Below are 18,027 nucleotides of genomic sequence, written 5' to 3' on the forward strand. Positions count from 1 at the left end.
GATTTTTTTTTCTCAGTTTGTCTCCCATAGTTGAGGTCTACCTATGATGTAAATTACAGACGCCTCTCATCTTTTTAAGTGGGGGAACTTGCACTATTGCTGACTGACTAAATACTTTTTTGCCCCACTGTATATAAGACCTCACAGATCACAGTGCACGTCAGACCAAATGAGAATCTGGAGGTCAGAGGAACTGGCCAAGGAGCTCAGAGACAGAATTGTGACAAGCAGGTGCGGACTGGGGCTGAAATTCAGCCCTGGCATTTGAAATCACACAGGCCCATGCGGTCCCCATCCCCAAGCACCAGATGGGATATATTACTAATATTACCCTGGATGGAGGAAAGGAAGATTTACTACAAGACTAATATTTCTAATGTTACCTATGGCCTGCTGGGGTAAGTGACGGAGTCAGCAACTTTGTGCTTTGTCACACCTTTTAACAGTATGGGTGTCTTGAGAACACTGATTCTGTTAACAACATAGCAGACAATGCAGCCCACGACCAGACAGGCCCTTCTGGCATTTGCCAGAATTGCCCTATGGCCAGTCCGGCTCTGGTGACAAGGCACAGATCTGGCCAAGGTTGCAAAAGAAGTTGCACAGTGGCTTCCATAATCCTTAAATGGAAGAAGTTTGGGACCACCAGAAGTCTTCCTAGACCTGGCCATCCAGCCAAACTGAGCAATCGTGGGAGAAGAGCCTTGGTGAAAGAATAATAATATAATAATAATAATTTTTATTCATATAGCGCCAACATATTCCGCAGCACTTTACAATTAAGCGGGGGCATGTACAGACAATAAATTCAGTAAAAGTTAAGACAATTTAAAAATTTAAACAAGGACATTAGGGGTAAGGTCCCTGCTCGCACGCTTATAATCTACAAGGAAATGGGTGGGGGACACAATAGGTGAAAAGTGCTTGTTATTTCAGGTCTGGCAATCATAATAAATAGGGATTTTCATATAAAGCTGCATGATCTAGTCATCAGCCCGTGTGTTTAAGTGCAATAGTCAAGTAGCAAGTGCAGTTATCATGTGCATGGAGGGTGTGGAGACAGATGAAGAGTAGGGTGTAGATTCACATGCAGATAATATGTGGAAGGAGGGAACAGGACAAAGTTAGTTTACTGAGTAGTTGATGTGCTAGGCTTGTTTGAAGAGATGGGTTTTTACAGCGCGCTTGAATAGGTCGGGGCTAGGTATCAGTCTGATTGTCTGGGGAAGTGCATTCCAGAGAGCTGGCGCAGCACAAGAGAAGTCTTGGAGACGGAGGTGCGAGGTTCGGATTACGGGGGATGTTAGTCTTAGGTCATTTGTAGAACGGAGGGCACGTGTAGGGTGATAGACGGAGATGAGAGAGGATATATAAGGTGGTGCAGAACTGTGGAGAGCTTTGTGGGTGAGAGAGATGAGTTTATACTGGACCCTGTAGCGAATGGGTAGCCAGTGTAATGACTGGCACAAGATGGAGGCATTGGTGAAGCGGCTGGACAGAAATAGGACCCTGGCTGCCGCATTCAAGATGGATTGGAGAGGAGAAAGTTTGGAAAGAGGGAGACCGATCAGAAGAGAGTTGCAGTAGTCCAGACGAGAATGAATAAGAGCGACAGTAAGAGTCTTAGCAGTTTCAAAGGTGAGAAAAGGTCAGATTCTGGAGATGTTTTGAAGATGCAGGTGACAGGAGCAAGTGAGTGATCGGATATAGGGAGTAAAGGAAAGTTCGGTGTCGAATATGACCCCAAGACAGCGGGCATGCTGCTTGGGAGTTATGGTTGAACCCTCCAGGGTAATTTCGATCTTGGGTAGAGTGAGGTTAGAAGAAGGGAGAAACACAAGTAGTTCAGTTTTGGAGAGATTTAGTTTCAGATAGAGGGAGGACATGATGTTAGAGGCAGCAGACAGACAATCCTTGGTATTTTGAATTAGAGTGGGGGTGATGTCGGGGGAAGAAGTGTATAATTGGGTGTCGTCAGCATAGAGATGGTACTGGAACCCAAATCTGCTGATTGTTTATCCAATAGGGGCAGTGTATAGAGAGAAGAGGAGGGGTCCCAGGACTGAGCCCTGCGGAACCCCGATAGTAAGTGAAGAGGAGGGGAAGAGGAGCCGGCAAAAGATACAGTGAAGGAGCGGTCAGAGAGGTAGGAGGAGAACCAGGAGAGGGCTGTGTCCTTGAGGCCTATGGAGCGGAGCATAGTGAGAAGGAGCTGGTGATCCACAGTATCAAATGCGGCAGATAGATCCAGGAGAATCAGCAGAGAGCAATAACCTTTGGATTTAGCTGTTATTAGATCATTAGAGACTTTAGTGAGGGCAGTTTCAGTGGAGTGTAAAGAGCGGAAACCAGATTGTAAGGGGTCAAGAAGAGAGTTATCCGAGAGATAGCGGGTTAGACGGGAGTGGACCAAGCGTTCCAGGAGTTTAAAGATGAAGGAAAGGTTATAGACAGGTCTGTAGTTAGCAGTGCAGTTCTGGTCCAGGGATGGCTTTTTAAGTAAAGGGGTAATGATGGCATGTTTAAATGAGGAGGGAAAGATACCTGAAGAAAGAGAGAGGTTAAATATTTTAGTCAGGTGAGTGTTGACCACTGGTGAGAGAGACTGCAGGAGAGGTGAAGGAATGGGGTCACTATTGCAGGTTGTAGGCCGAGCAGAAGCGAGGAGCTTGCAAACTTCTTCTGAAACAGGCTCAAAGATGTCTAATGAGCTTGAAGTGCGGCAGGGAAGGGGATCCAGGCACTGAGGAGATTGGGTTGAGATATCCTGATGGATGTGGTTGATTTTTTCTAGGAAATAAGTGGCCAGATCCTCACCACTGAGGTTGGTGATGGGGGCCTGTACTTTAGGTTTCAGGAGGGAGTTTAAGGTTTCAAAAAGTCGTTTTGGGTTGTTGGATAGTGAGGTGATGAGGGTGGTGAAGTAGGATTGTTTGGCCAGATAAAGGGCAGAGTTATAGGTTTTGAGCATGAACTTATAGTTGATGAAGTCTTCTGCTAAGAGAGATTTTCTCCACTGCCGCTCTGCACACCTTGAGCAACGCTGAAGAAAGCGTGTTTGCATAGTGTGCCAGGGCTGCCGTTGTCTGTGTCGGGTCTTTCTGCGTGTAGAAGGTGCTACTTCATCCAGGGCATTCTTCAGTGTAATATTGAAGTGTGACAATGCTAAGTCTAGACAGGAGAGGGAGGAGATGGGGGCTAAAGATGTGTGGAGGCTGTCCATAAGCTGCTGGGTATTAATGGTACTTGTATTCCGATAAGTGTGGTAAGTGGGGGTGTCCTGGGTGGGGAGACAATTCTTGACAGAGAAGGAAAGAAGGTTGTGGTCCGAGAGCGGGAGAGTGGAGTTAGTAAAGTCGTGCAGCGATCCGGGACGGGAGAAAACCAGGTCCAGAGTATTCCCGTCCTCATGTGTAGGAGAAGCAAATGTGGTGCCAATATTCAATAAGGGCTCTAAAAGTGAACCTGGAAATTATAGGCCAGTAAGTCTAACCTCTATTGTTGGTAAAATATTTGAAGGGTTTCTGAGGGATGTTATTCTGGATTATCTCAATGAGAATAACTGTTTAACTCCATATCAGCATGGGTTTATGAGAAATCGCTCCTGTCAAACCAATCTAATCAGTTTTTATGAAGAGGTAAGCTATAGGCTGGACCACGGTGAGTCATTGGACGTAGTATATCTCGATTTTTCCAAAGCGTTTGATACCATGCCGCACAAGAGGTTGGTACACAAAATGAGAATGCTTGGTCTGGGGGAAAATGTGTGTAAATGGGTTAGTAACTGGCTTAGTGATAGAAAGCAGAGGGTGGTTATAAATGGTATAGTCTCTAACTGGGTCGCTGTGACCAGTGGGGTACCGCAGGGGTCGGTATTGGGACCTGTTCTCTTCAACATATTCATTAATGATCTGGTAGAAGGTTTACACAGTAAAATATCGATATTTGCAGATGATACAAAACTATGTAAAGCAGTTAATACAAGAGAAGATAGTATTCTGCTATAGATGGATCTGGATAAGTTGGAAACTTGGGCTGAAAGGTGGCAGATGAGGTTTAACAATGATAAATGTAAGGTTATACACATGGGAAGAAGGAATCAATATCACCATTACACACTGAACGGGAAACCACTGGGTAAATCTGACAGGGAGAAGGACTTGGGGATCCTAGTTAATGATAAACTTACCTGGAGCAGCCAGTGCCAGGCAGCAGCTGCCAAGGCAAACAGGATCATGAGGTGCATTAAAAAAGGTCTGGATACACATGATGAGAGCATTATACTGCCTCTGTACAAATCCCTAGTTAGACCGCACATGGAGTACTGTGTCCAGTTTTGGGCACCGGTGCTCAGGAAGGATATAATGGAACTAGAGAGAGTACAAAGGAGGGCAACAAAATTAATAAAGGGGATGGGAGATCTACAATACCCAGATAGATTAGCGAAATTAGGATTATTTAGTCTAGAAAAAAGACGACTGAGGGGCGATCTAATAACCATGTATAAGTATATAAGGGGACAATACAAATATCTCGCTGAGGATCTGTTTATACCAAGGAAGGTGACGGGCACAAGGGGGCATTCTTTGCGTCTGGAGGAGAGAAGGTTTTTCCACCAACATAGAAGAGAATTCTTTACTGTTAGGGCAGTGAGAATCTGGAATTGCTTGCTTGAGGAGTTGGTGATGGCGAACTCAGTCGAGGGGTTCAAGAGAGGCCTGGATGTCTTCCTGGAGCAGAACAATATTGTATCATACAATTTTAGGTTCTGTAGAAGGACGTAGATCTGGGGATTTATTATGATGGAATATAGGCTGAACTGGATGGACAAATGTCTTTTTTCGGCCTTACTATGTTACTATGTTACTATGTTACTATGTAGAATTAGTAAACTGTGAGAGATTGAATGAAGAAGTTAGAGAGAGAAGATGAGAGGCAGATTGGGAGAGGGGATCATTGATGGGGATGTTAAAGTCTCCCATGATGAGGGTGGGGATGTCACAGGATAGAAAATGAGTAGGCCAGGTGGCAAAATGGTCTAGAAACTGGCGGGAGGAGCCTGGAGAGCAATAAACAACCGCCACCCGCAAGGGGAAGGGCTTAAAGAGTCTGACGGCGTAGACTTCAAAGGAAGGAAATGTAAGTGAGGGAATCGGGGGGATGACCTGGAAAGCACATTCTGATGAAAGGAGTAAACCAACACCTCCACCCTGTCTGTTCTCAGGTCTGGTGGTATGTGAAAATTTCAGCCCACCAAATGAGAGAGCGGCAGCGGCGGTGGTGTATGAATGCTGGATCCAGGTTTCTGTAATAGCCAGAAGGTTAAGGGAATTAGAGAGGAAAAGATCGTGAATGTAAGTTAGTTTGTTTCACACAGACCTTGCATTCCAGAGAGCATAGTGGAAAGCGATAGAAGGCATGTACTGAATGTTAATAAGATTAGCAGGGTAGTAGAGCAGAGAAGTAAAGAAGAAACCCAAGATCACTGTGGCTGAGCTCCAGAGATGCAGTAAGGAGATGGGAGAAAGTTCCACAAAGTCAACTATCACTGCAGCCCTCCACCAGTCGGGCCTTTATGGCAAAGTGGCCCAATGGAAGCTTCTCCTCAGTGCAAGACATATGAAAGCCCACAGAGTTTGCTAAAAAAAAAAAAAACACATGAAGGACTCCCAGACTATGAGAAATAAGATTCTCTGGTCTGATGAGATGAAGATAGACCTTTTTGGTGGAGAATGTGTGGAGAAAACCAGGCACTGCTCATCTCCTGCCCAATACAATCCCAACAGTGAAACATCATGGGGGTGTTTTTCAGCTGCAGGGACAGGACAACTGGTTGTCATTGAAGGAAACATGAATGCGGCTAGTACAGAGATATCCTGGAAGAAAACCTCTTCCAGAGTGCTCTGGACCTTAGACTTGGCCGAACGTTCACTTTCCAACAAGACAATGACCCTAAGCACAAAGCTAAAATAAAAAAGGAGTGGCTTCAAGAACAACTCTGTGACCATTCTTGACTAACCCTGCCAGAGCCCTGACCTAAACCCAATTGAGCATCTCTGGAGAGGCCTGAAAATGGCTATCCACCATCCAACCTGACGGAACCAGAGAGGATCCCCAAATCTAGGTGTGAAAAACTTGTTGTATCATTCCCAAGAAGACTCAGCTGTACTAGCTCGAAAGGGTGCTTCTACCCAATACTGAGCAAAGGGTCTGAATACTTATGACCATGCGATATTTCAGTTTTTCTTTTTTAATAAATTTGCAAAAATTTATTTTTTTTCAGTCAAGATGGGGTGCAGAGTGTACATTAATGAGAAAATGAACTTTTTTGAATTTACCAAATGGCTGCAATGAAACAAAGAGTGCAAAATTTAAAGGGTCTGAATACTTTCTGTACCCACTGTAACTGAAAAGGGACTACCACTATGATATTTTACTTTAGTCTTTAAAGAGGTTGTCCACTACTTCATCATTAATTACCTATCCTTACGATAGATCATCGATGTCTAATCGGTCGGGGTTTGACACTCATCCCACTGATCATAGAATTAGACTTACCAGTAATTCGGTTTCTAGGAACCTTTCATGACAGACACATCGGAGGTTGTCTTCCCCACCCTAATAGGGGACAGGAACACAAAGAGGTTAAATACCTCTCCTTCCTGCAACCACCAGTGTTTTCCTGGACACTAGCATGTATAATTACCACGAAAAATGCAGGAATCATCCAATAAGAAAAAATATCAGATAGGGAGGGAAATTAGTGCTGTTGTGGAATTTTCCTAGAAACTGAATTACCGGTAAGTCTAATTCTATTTTCTCTAGTCACCTTCCACGACAGCCACTTCGGAGTAATACCAACAGCTAATTTCTCTAGGGAGGGACCACGGCCTGCAGAACTTGTCTGCCAAATGTTAAATCCCTATTGAAATGTAGCCTGTAATTTCTGGTGAACGTGTGGATGGACGACCAGGTGGCGGCTCTGCAAATCTGCTCTGATGAAGCATTCCCCCACTCTGCCCATGATGTTGCCAGCGCCCGGGTAGAATGTGTCTTCAGAGAAGCTGGTGGATCAAGTTTCTGTGATGAATAAGCCAGGCAAATAGACTCCTTGATCCAATTTGCGATCGTATTTTTTGCCGCTTTCTTGCCTTTGTTTTGGACTGAAAACTGTATGAATACATTTTGATCGATTCGCCAGGCTTCAGTCTGTTGTAAGTAATATAGGACCATCCTGCGAACATCAAGGGTGTGAAAGGTCTCTTCCTTAGGGTTGGAGGGGTTTGGACAGAATGAGGGCAGCACAATATCCTGGTCCCTGTGGAAATTCGAGACCACTTTAGGAAGAAAAGACTGATCTAGTTTCAGTATAATGCTGTCCATAGTGAGTGTGAGATAAGGTTCCTGTATTGACAGGGCCTGCAATTCCCCTATACGTCTAGCCGTAGTTATTGCAACTAAAAAGACTGTCTTGAGGATTAGGGTTTTTATAGTCATTGAATCCAGGGGTTCAAATGGATTTTGAGTTAGGGTACCGTCACACACTGCCATTTCATAGTAACATAGTAACATAGTTAGTAAGGCCGAAAAAAGACATTTGTCCATCCAGTTCAGCCTATATTCCATCATAATAAATACCCAGATCTACGTCCTTCTACAGAACCTAATAATTGTATGATACAATATTGTTCTGCTCCAGGAAGACATCCAGGCCTCTCTTGAACCCCTCGACTGAGTTCGCCATCACCACCTCCTCAGGCAAGCAATTCCAGATTCTCACTGCCCTAACAGTAAAGAATCCTCTTCTATGTTGGTGGAAAAACCTTCTCTCCTCCAGACGCAAAGAATGCCCCCTTGTGCCCGTCACCTTCCTTGGTATAAACAGATCCTCAGCGAGATATTTGTATTGTCCCCTTATATACTTATACATGGTTATTAGATCGCCCCTCAGTCGTCTTTTTTCTAGACTAAATAATCCTAATTTCGCTAATCTATCTGGGTATTGTAGTTCTCCCATCCCCTTTATTAATTTTGTTGCCCTCCTTTGTACTCTCTCTAGTTCCATTATATCCTTCCTGAGCACCGGTGCCCAAAACTGGACACAGTACTCCATGTGCGGTCTAACTAGGGATTTGTACAGAGGCAGTATAATGCTCTCATCATCATTTCGATCGCTGCGACGGTACGATTCGTGACGTTCCAGCGATATCGTTACGATATCGCTGTGTCTGACACGCAGCAGCGATCAGGGATCCTGCTGAGAATCGTACGTCGTAGCAGATCGTTTGGAACTTTGTTTCATCGCTGGATCTCCCGCTGTCATCGCTAGATCGGTGTGTGTGACACCGATCTAGCGATGCGATCCAGCGATGCGTTCGCTTGTAACCAGGGTAAACATCGGGTTACTAAGCGCAGGGCCGCGCTTAGTAACCCGATGTTTACCCTGGTTACAAGCGTAAAACTAAAAAAAAACAAACAGCACATACTTACATTCTGGTGTCCGTCAGGTCCCTTGCCGTCTGCTTCCCGCACTCACTGACTGCCGGCCGTAAAGTGAAAGCAGAGCACAGCGGCTGTGCTTTCACTTTCACTTTACGGCCGGCAGTCAGTGAGTGCGGGAAGCAGACGGCAAGGGACCTGACGGACACCAGAATGTAAGTATGTGCTGTTTGTTTTTTTTTAATTTTACGCTTGTAACCAGGGTAAGCATCGGGTTACTAAGCGCGGCCCTGCGCTTAGTAACCCGATGTTTACCCTGGTTACCCGGGGACCTCGGCATCGTTGGTCGCTGGAGAGCTGTCTGTGTGACAGCTCCCCAGCGACCACACTACGATTTACCTACGATCACGGCCAGGTCGTATCGCTGGTCGTGATCGTAGGTAAATCGTATAGTGTGACGGTACCCTTAGACCCTTGAGGACAATGTTGAGATCCCAGGGTGGGACTTTGCTATGGAGTCTGGGATGCATCCTGGATGCTGAAACCATAAAACGTTTAATCCAGCGGTGGCCGGCTAAGTCCCTATCAAAAAAGCTACTAAGGGCTGATTCTTGCACCTTGAGCATGCTAGGAGTAAGGCCCATCTCTAATCCCTTCTGTAAGAAATCTAAGACCCGTGCAATATTAGGATGGAAGGGGTCTGGGGATTCTGGGGATTCTGGGAGGTACCAGGATGTAAACCTTTTCCAGACCTTAGCGTAGTTGGCATTGGTCACTGGCTTTCTGCTTTTTTGGAGGGTCTGGATTACTTTATCCGAGAGACCTCTGGCTTTTAAGATTTTGGCCTCAGTAACCATGTCACCATGTTCAGTTTGTGTAGATCCGGATGTAGTAGGGGACCCTGGTAAAGAAGGTCGACTTTCTGAGGAAGGAGCCAGGGACCTTCTCGGGCCATATCCAGTAGGGCACCGTACCAGCTCCTGCTCGGCCATAGTGGTGCGATTAGGATTGTGGTAACTCGGTCCATCCTGATCTTCTGAAGTGTCTTCGCCAGCATGGGAATAGGTGGAAAGGCATATGCGAGGTTGAACCTCCACCACTGCGAAAATGCATCTATCCCTGGCGCTCCATCCGCGTGATAAAGGGAGAAGAATGTCTTCATCTTTGCATTTTGTCCATTGGCAAACAGGTCCACTTCTGGGGTTTCCCACCTTGAGGTTAGGGACAGGAACACGGTTTAGTCCAGGCACCACTCCCCTGGATGTATGTCTTTCTGGCTGAGATAGTCTGCCTGAGTATTATCTACTCCTCCTAGATGTACTGCCATGACTGACAGAAGGTTCTTCTCTGCCCAGGAAAAGTTTCTTGCGGCTATCTCTTTTAGACCGGCGTACCTTGTTCCTCCCTGGTGTCGTAGGTAGGCCACTGTGGTCATGTTGTCCGAATAAATTCGAATGTGGCGATTTTGGATCAACGCAGATGACGCTTTTAAAGCTTGTTCCATGGCTTTCAGTTCCCGTAGGTTCAAGGAACTGTTGCTGATGTTTGATGGCCGTCGTCCCTGGAAGTGGTAACTGTCCACCACTGCGCCCCAGCCCCGTTTGCTGGCATCTGAGCGGAGTGTCTTCAGGGGAAGCTGGTCCCAGCTCACCGCCTTTTGAAGATTTTTGTAATCCAACCACCAGTTTAGGGCCGATTTTACGTGGCCGGGGAGAAAGATCTTTTGAGTCAAGGGGATCTGTCGCCTCCTGGAATGTAGGAGCACGTAGGTCTGTAGAGTTTGCGTGTGATCCTGGGCCCAGGAAACCACTTGGATGCATGCGGTCAGGGAGCCTAGAGCAGACAGACTCCCTGAGGGTTGGTGCTCGCTGGTTTCTGAATTTGGTTATTTTCTGGACAAGGTCGATCTGACTATCTCTGGCTAGAAACGATGTTCTTTCTTTTGAGTCCAGAATAACCCCCAGAAATGTTCTCCTTGTGGAGGGACAGCTTTCTGATTCGGGATCCAGCCCAGGGATTTTAGTATCTCCAGGGTCTTTGTCACATCCGCTTCCAGACGGGGAGTAGATGGTGCCATGATGAAGTCGTATAACTATGGGACTATACATATTCCCTGGCGACATATGAAGACCATAATTTTTGTAAAAACCCACGGAGCTGAAGAGATGCCGAAGGGTAGGACGTTGAACTGGAAGTGCTTGATTTGCTGCCCCTGTGAGACTGCGAATCTGAGGATTTTCCTGTGTTCTGGGTGGATTGGTACATGGTAGTACGCATCCCTCAGATCCACCATCGCCATTATCCAATTCTGTCCGATGAGGGGAATCAATGATCTGATTGATTCCATCTTGAATCTTCTGTAACGGACAGATTCGTTCAACGGTTTTAGGTTTATAATAATCCTGTTTTTCCCCGATGGCTTTGTTACCAGAAAAAGACGTGAATAGTGGCCACGTCCTTCCTCCAGCTTTGATACCTGAGAGATCACATTTGACTGGACAGATTTTGTAGATCTCTTAGTAGGGAGTTTTGAAGGTGTGGGGTTTGTAGGGAGGTTATTTTCAAGTATTGTGGGGGAGGTCTCTCGAATTCTATTTTTAGTCCCTCTCGTATGGTACGAAGGACCCATTGATTTGTGGAGATAGACTGCCACTGGGTGAAAAAGAGTGAGAGACGACCCCCGACCGGAGCAGTGTCATTGCTTATGTGGGGTCTGTTGAGTCTGGGGAACAAGGATGTTCCTGCCTTTGCCTCCCTTGGGGTAACTCCATCTCCCTGTTTTGCCCTTTCCCCTATAATCCTTTTGAGAGGATGTGTCACAAGGGGGCAAAAAAAAATGTTTCCTGGGATTTCTCTGTTCAGGGAGCGATTTCTTTTTATCTGCTGCCTTATCCAGGATATCATCCAGGATAGGACCAAAAACATGATGGCCCTGGAAGGGAATGCTGCATAACTTGGACTTGGATATGAAGTCACCACCCCAGGATTTTAACCAAAGTGCTCTCCTAGAGGAGTTGGAGAGGAATCCAGTTGCTTTTGCAGCAGGGGAGGGAGTCTAGGATCTTCTCTCTTGGGGTGCCCTGTACCAAATGATCCTCGAGCTTGCGTAACCCAACAAAAAGATCTAGCTACGCACGTGGAGGCTATGTTGGTTTTTAACAGATTTGTGGAGGTGTCCCAGGACTTTTTTTTAGCAGGCTCTCTATCTTCCGATCCATTGGATCTTTGAGATGCGAAGAGCCCTCAAACGGAAGGGCCGTTTTCCTAGTCACTCTGGACACTTGCACATCAACTTTTGGGGTTTCCCATAAGGAGTTATCTCTGTCCAAGGGGAAATGTTTTTTTTTTTTAGCTCTGAGGGGATGTTAAGACCTTTTTCAGGGAGACCTCATTCATGAAGGAATAAATCCTGAATATTCTTGTGTACAGGGAACCCTTTTGATCTTTGGGCTTTAACCCTTCAAACATTTCGTCCTGAACAGTAAGCTTAATTTCTTCATCCTCCACCCCCATGGTTCCTCGTACTATACTCAGATCACCCATATCCTCAGAATTGAAGTAATACTTTTTGTTCTCTGATTTGGGGGTGAGGGTGGAAATGGAACCCTCATTCTCCCAAACGTCCTTCGAACACGAGGATTGAATCTCTCCTGAGCTAGAGTCAGACTCTACTGGGGCCTTTTTCCTCTTTTTGGGAGGAGGTGGAAGAGGAACCAGAGTCTGGGAGAGGCTGGCCATGGAAGACTGGATCTCCTGCTTGATGAGGGTTTTCATGCTATCCAGGAGAGAGGGCTGCTCCGTGCGTAGAACCTCATCTGTACAGGACTGGCAGAGCTTTTTCCCATAAGTAGATGGGAGTCTGGTTGCACAAACTTTGCATTTGTGTCTGGCCTTTCTAGGATCAGAGACCTTTTCTCCCTAAAAGAGAGAAAAAGGTCTTTAAGCCGCTTGAAAATATATATGTATCATGGATAGCTAGGGCTACCCTGCTACTTACAGTAGGAGGGGGTACACGCTGGGTTCTGCAGATGCAGAACAAGGGGGTTTGTCACCGTCCATGTCCGTCTGTCAAGTCAGACAGGCCTTACCTGGTGGTCCCCCGCCCGGATCTTTTAAAGAGGATCGTGGGTCAGCATGTTCTGTGCTCCTCCTCGTAGCCCAATTGGGGGGAGATCTGCCAAAAAACGCCCCGAAATGCTGCCCCGGGCGATTAGGTCAAAGAACCCGCCAGGCGCGCGTTGGAACGCACAGGGATCAACCGAAAGTGACGCGCGCGAGGAGCGACGTCCCACTGGAAGTGACGCGCGTGAGGAGCGACGTGCCACGCTGAGACGTGCGCCCTACCCAGAGAGCCCCAGCGCGGACCGCCCAGGACGCAGCAGGAGGAAGCCGGGGGGGCTACAAGAGGCCCCTGGCATGCACATCACCGCCCCCGCTTTACCCCCAAAGGAGGCGCAGGAGAGGCGGGAAGGTCCCAAGTCCTGAAGCCGGAAGCAGCACAAAAGGAGGAGAGGCAGGCCCCCGACCTCAGCTGCCCGGCTTAAAAAAGGTAATTTGCGGCGCTCCAGTCGCCGGCCACGGCAGCCCCTTCAGATTCTCTTCATGCCCCATAGGGGACAGGAAAACACTGGTGGTTGCAGGAAGGGGAGGGGTATTTAACCTCTGTGTTCCTGTCCCCTATTAGGGCGGGGAAGACAACCTCCGAAGTGGCTCTTGTGGAAGGTGACTAGAGAAAAGCTGATGTCAGTATCTGTGCCGCCTGACGGAACTACTTCATTGTGGACCTGCTGTCTTCCAATAGTGGTCATGGCAGGGTATTTGCACATCTCCCTCCTATTGATTTGAATGGGAGGCGGATATGCAGTACCCAGCTGTGGCCACTATCAAAAAACTGAGCAGCTCCACAATTGAGCAGTTCTGGCTGCGTGGGTGCTGGGTTCCGACCAGACATTGATGACCTATCCTAAGGATAGATCATCAATGATAAAGCAGTGGACAACCTCCTCTTTATGTAACTGCTTGCCTAAAAAACAAAACCCCAAACACTGGTGTTTATAGGCACTGGGATGGCAGAGGATTCACTAGGTATGTAATGTGTTTTTTTTTTTTTTTATTACATATTTAACTTTTTCCCCTTACGTTTGGACAAACCCTTTTAAAAGATTATATTTGTCTTATTTTGGATTTACTTTTTGGTATAATTTCCAATTTCTCCATAAAATTAGGCTGAATTCACACATCCATATTCTACAGTCTGTGCTCAGATCGGAATACCTGTCCCCTCCACAGGTCTTCTGACTGGAAATAACAGCATCATAGGCATATGGGAGTCTATTTTACATGCCAGGCATTGCAGCCCGAAACAAAGCTATGAATTGGTTTTGTTTTTTTGTTAAGGTTTATTGCTTAGGATTTGTCCTGGTCATTAGATATATTACCAGAGCTCCAGAATTACCCAAAAGGCTAGAGCTGATATACACTTGCAGACTTCATTTTGTCTTATTATTGCTCTTCCTTTCTCTTTTATATGTGCTTTCTCTGGAGCTGCAAATTTCTTAATTGCGCAATTCTAAAGTTAAACTTTTTACTAATCCATTTTTTCCAGAACCTGTTCATTTTTTCTACCACAGAGTAGCATAAGTGATGAATAATGGATCAAAGTACTGATTTGGTTACAGGTCTACATCTACACCCAATCAAAAAGGCACATGTAAGGAGTGTAGCGTTCAATTAATTATCTACCTGAAAATGAAAACAGCATTTTCTGAGAAAATTGAACTTCTTAAGTTTAATCCCACTCTACTTAAACTTATTCCATTTCAACTCAGTGATCGGATGCCCTCAGAATAGGAGACATCTTGCTGCGGCAAGGACACGGTTACTGACTCTTTGTATTATCATCAGGAAATCATTGCCCATGTAGAAATCTCTTCAGGTTCCGAAATAGAAAGTAATCACTGAAAGCCAGGTCTGGACTGTAGGGTGTATGGTTAAGCTCCATGAAGCCACATTCCCTCGTAGCAGCTTGTGATGTGCAAGACTTGTGAGCATTGTCGTGAAGCAGCATCTCACCCATCATCAACTTCCCACATAGTTGCTCTTTGAATGCCTTTGTTATAGAAGCATAGGTGTCTCTGGAAAAATTGTCAAGCGTAACAAATTCAGTAAAAAAAAAAAAAGCCTTCTGTATCACAAAACTGTTGCCATGATCTTTCCAGCTAACTTGCTGGACACATTTTTGGGAGTTGGTGATTCCGTTTGCTTCCATTTCGTGGACTCTTGTTTAGTCTCAGGATCAAAGTGATGGACCCATGATTCATCACCTGTGATAGAAGTCTCCTGGACTTTCGCTAAGAATCACTAAATTTAATTGACCAAAATGCTGGCAAAATGTTTTTTTTGCTTAAGCATCAACATTTGTGGCATCCACCAGGAACGTATGTGGATATCATCAAAACATCATGAATGATACTAAAAACCATGCCAACTGAAATGCCCAATTCATGAGCTATAACACCGACTCTGACCCAAAGATCATGCAGAATCATGGCCTGCGCTTTATGGAACATTTCTTCTATAGAGGTTTGGCAGGTCACACTGAAAGAGGGTCATCTTTTCATGGATTTCTTTAGGTTTCTTTTATTCCTTTTTAGGGAAGTGAATCACGAAACAAAGCTTAAAATCAAAATGCTTCACCTGACTGAGCAGGAGAACAGACGTGCGGCTGAGGAGCTCCTGCCTGAGGAGAAAGAAAAGACTCCTTTTTACCTCTTTTGAAAAGGGGTTCAATCAACTGGAGGTCCCTAACACCACAATAGACTGTGGGAGTACCCCAGAGTCTGGGATATATTAATATACTGCCCAGAAACAAGGTGCTGGCCTTGATGGTGAAAAGGCAGGAAGCCAGCCCGCCATATTGATCTCTGCCTGGAGCGAGGATCTTGTGACAAGGAGGTACTGTCCTCTCATAGAACTAACCTCTGTGACCCCCGGAGATCGCTAGCGGTGCCCCTGCTGAGCCTCGGTGGCAGTGACATCCACTTCGGCGCTCGCTGAGCTGAGAGGTGAAGGAGTGCAGCGAGAGAAGAGAGGCGGAGGGACACCATCTGCAGGCGCCGGAGTTTGGAGAGTTTCTGCAAGTGTGCCGCTGGCCCGGTGCACAAAGGTACCTGGGACTACTCACCCGACCCCGGGGAATCCCTCCTTCGGTATCCCTGGAGTGGCACAAGTTGGGGCTGGTCGCGGCAATAAGGAGACCCGGCCGCAGCACTCGGGCGGAGGAATATTCCTATAGAGGCCGCATCTCTTTGCATAGCTTCAGAAGCACACGGGGACTCAATGTGGCACCGGTGCTGGGGAATGCTGATCACTGCGGGGGCTCTCCGGGTCTGGTGATAAGAAGGTCTCCCACTTAAGGTACCTTCACACTAAACGACGCTGCAGCGATCCAGACAACGATCCGGATCGCTGCAGCATCGCTGTTTGGTCGCTGGAGAGCTGTCACACAGACAGCTCTCCAGCGACCAACGATGCCGGTGACCAGGGTAAACATCGGGTTACTAAGCGCAGGGCCGCGCTTAGTAACCCGATGTTTACCCTGGATACCATCCTAAAAGTAAAAAAAACAAACGCTTCATACTTACCTTCCGCTGTCTGTCCCCGGCGCTCTGCTTCTCTGTACTGGCTGTGAGCACAGCGGCCGGAAAGCACAGCGGTGACGTCACCGCTCTGCTTTCCGGCCGCTGTGCTCACAGTGAGTGCAGGAAAGCACAGCGCCGGGAACAGACAGCCGAAGGTAAGTATGAAGCGTTTGTTTTTTTTACTTTTAGGATGGTATCCAGGTTAAACATCGGGTTACTAAGCGCGGCCCTGCGCTTAGTAACCCGATGTTTACCCTGGTAACCAGCGAAGACATCGCTGAATCGGTGTCACACAAACCGATTCAGCGATGTCAGCGGGAGAGCCAGCGACCAAAGAAAGTGCTGGCCCTCTAGCCCCGACCAACGACATCACAGCAGGATTCTGATCGCTGCTGCGTGTCAAACTGAACGATATCGCTAGCGAGGACGCTGCAACGTCACGGATCGCTATCTAAACTATCGTTTAGTGTGAAGGTACCTTTAGATAAGAAACGTGAGAAGCGACAGAGCTCTCCTGGAGAGAAGTTGCTAAGGCTCCAGACCTGAGTGTCGGGAAGTTACACATATAGAAGTGCCTGTGAAGACTCCTAACTGTCCGTCTGTGAGCATTTCACTCCCCTCTTTATTGATAATACCTGAGGGGTACCCAAAGTCTAAGTGGTCTGTATATACCAATTAGCTCCACTCACATTTAAAGGCCCTAACAATATAATATTAAGGACTTTTACCAATAAAGATATAACTCAAAATTCTAAAGCCCCTCTATTATAAAAGACTTGAAACTGAGGTCTGCAAGATCTGTAATTCTGAGACTAGAGAAAGATTGCAAACTGCTCAATATTCAGTTATATGGTCTTGTGCTGACATCTAGTGGCCGATTAAAGGAACTGCCATCATCTATCAGTATAAGCACTGGAATTAAATCCTATTATATACATGATAGAAGCTATGTTTAAAATAACCTAAACCTACATGAAAGAGCGGCGATATCAGATGCTAACACCTTTGACACTGAGCAATTACAATGGTGAAGACAAGTAAAGAACGCTCTAAAAGTTTAACTCCAGCTCTCTATCAGGGGAAACAAGGAGAGATGGAAAAGTTTCTCAAACATAAAGCAACAGCCAAAGCTACTCTTAAGACCCCCAATCCGAACACTGGCACTGATGACCTGGTTGAGGACTCTGACTCCAGTGAGGAATTGTCTGAGAGTGACTTCCCTCAATCTGACTCAGGGAAGCTTTCCAGATCGTTTCTTAAGAAGTCCCTATCTCAGGCTATGAAACCCTTGATAGCAGAAATTGCAGGTATGAGAGCAGATCTATCACATATAGGGAACAGAGTAGATTCGCTGGAAAATGCTCAATCCACCATAATTAACCAAACAAACCTGATGAAAGACCATTTCGAATTCCACAGACATCAAATGAACAATACAGCCTTAGCGCTCGAGGACCAAGAGAATCGGAGCAGGAGAAAGAACATTAGAATTAAAGGCTTGCCCGAGAGTGTATCCCAAGAGATACTAGAGAAAGCCACAAAGGAGATTTTCGCTTTGCTGATACCACAGGAAAAATGTGACCAAATCATCAGCGAAAGGGTCCACAGGGCGCTGAGACCAAAGCCGAGGTCCACAGACCCACCGAGAGATGTTATCTGTGGATTACTAAGCTATTTAGATACTAACGCCTTACTGATGGCTTCCAGAGATTAAAAAATCACTCTGCTACGAGGGCTCTCCCATACAAATTTTCCAAGACTTAGCTCCGTCTACTCTGATGAAGCGTAGGATCCTAAAGCCATTACTAGATATCCTGCGCTCCAAAAAAATCCTTTATAGATGGCTTTTCCCTTTCGGTTTGGCGATTAATGGAGGTGGGAAGCAGATTATTGTCAGAAGCCCAAATGATCTCCCCGGTGTTTGGGAGGCCCTGGATCTTACTCCTGT

The 18,027-nt window shown here is 46.3% G+C and overlaps 1 protein-coding gene across 1 annotated transcript in view; it reads right to left on the reverse strand.

The window, feature by feature from the left end:
* Positions 1–15,720, reverse strand: part of LOC138667407 (uncharacterized) — a 226,579-nt gene extending 210,859 nt beyond the window's left edge. The window contains exon 1 of the mRNA XM_069755629.1: positions 15,623–15,720. The gene's annotated coding sequence lies outside the window, so the exon portion shown is untranslated. The remainder of the gene's footprint in view (positions 1–15,622) is intronic.
* Positions 15,721–18,027: the final 2,307 nt, after the last annotated feature.

This window comes from Ranitomeya imitator, chromosome 1 (genome assembly GCF_032444005.1).
Source record: "Ranitomeya imitator isolate aRanImi1 chromosome 1, aRanImi1.pri, whole genome shotgun sequence".
NCBI lineage: Eukaryota > Metazoa > Chordata > Amphibia > Anura > Dendrobatidae > Ranitomeya > Ranitomeya imitator.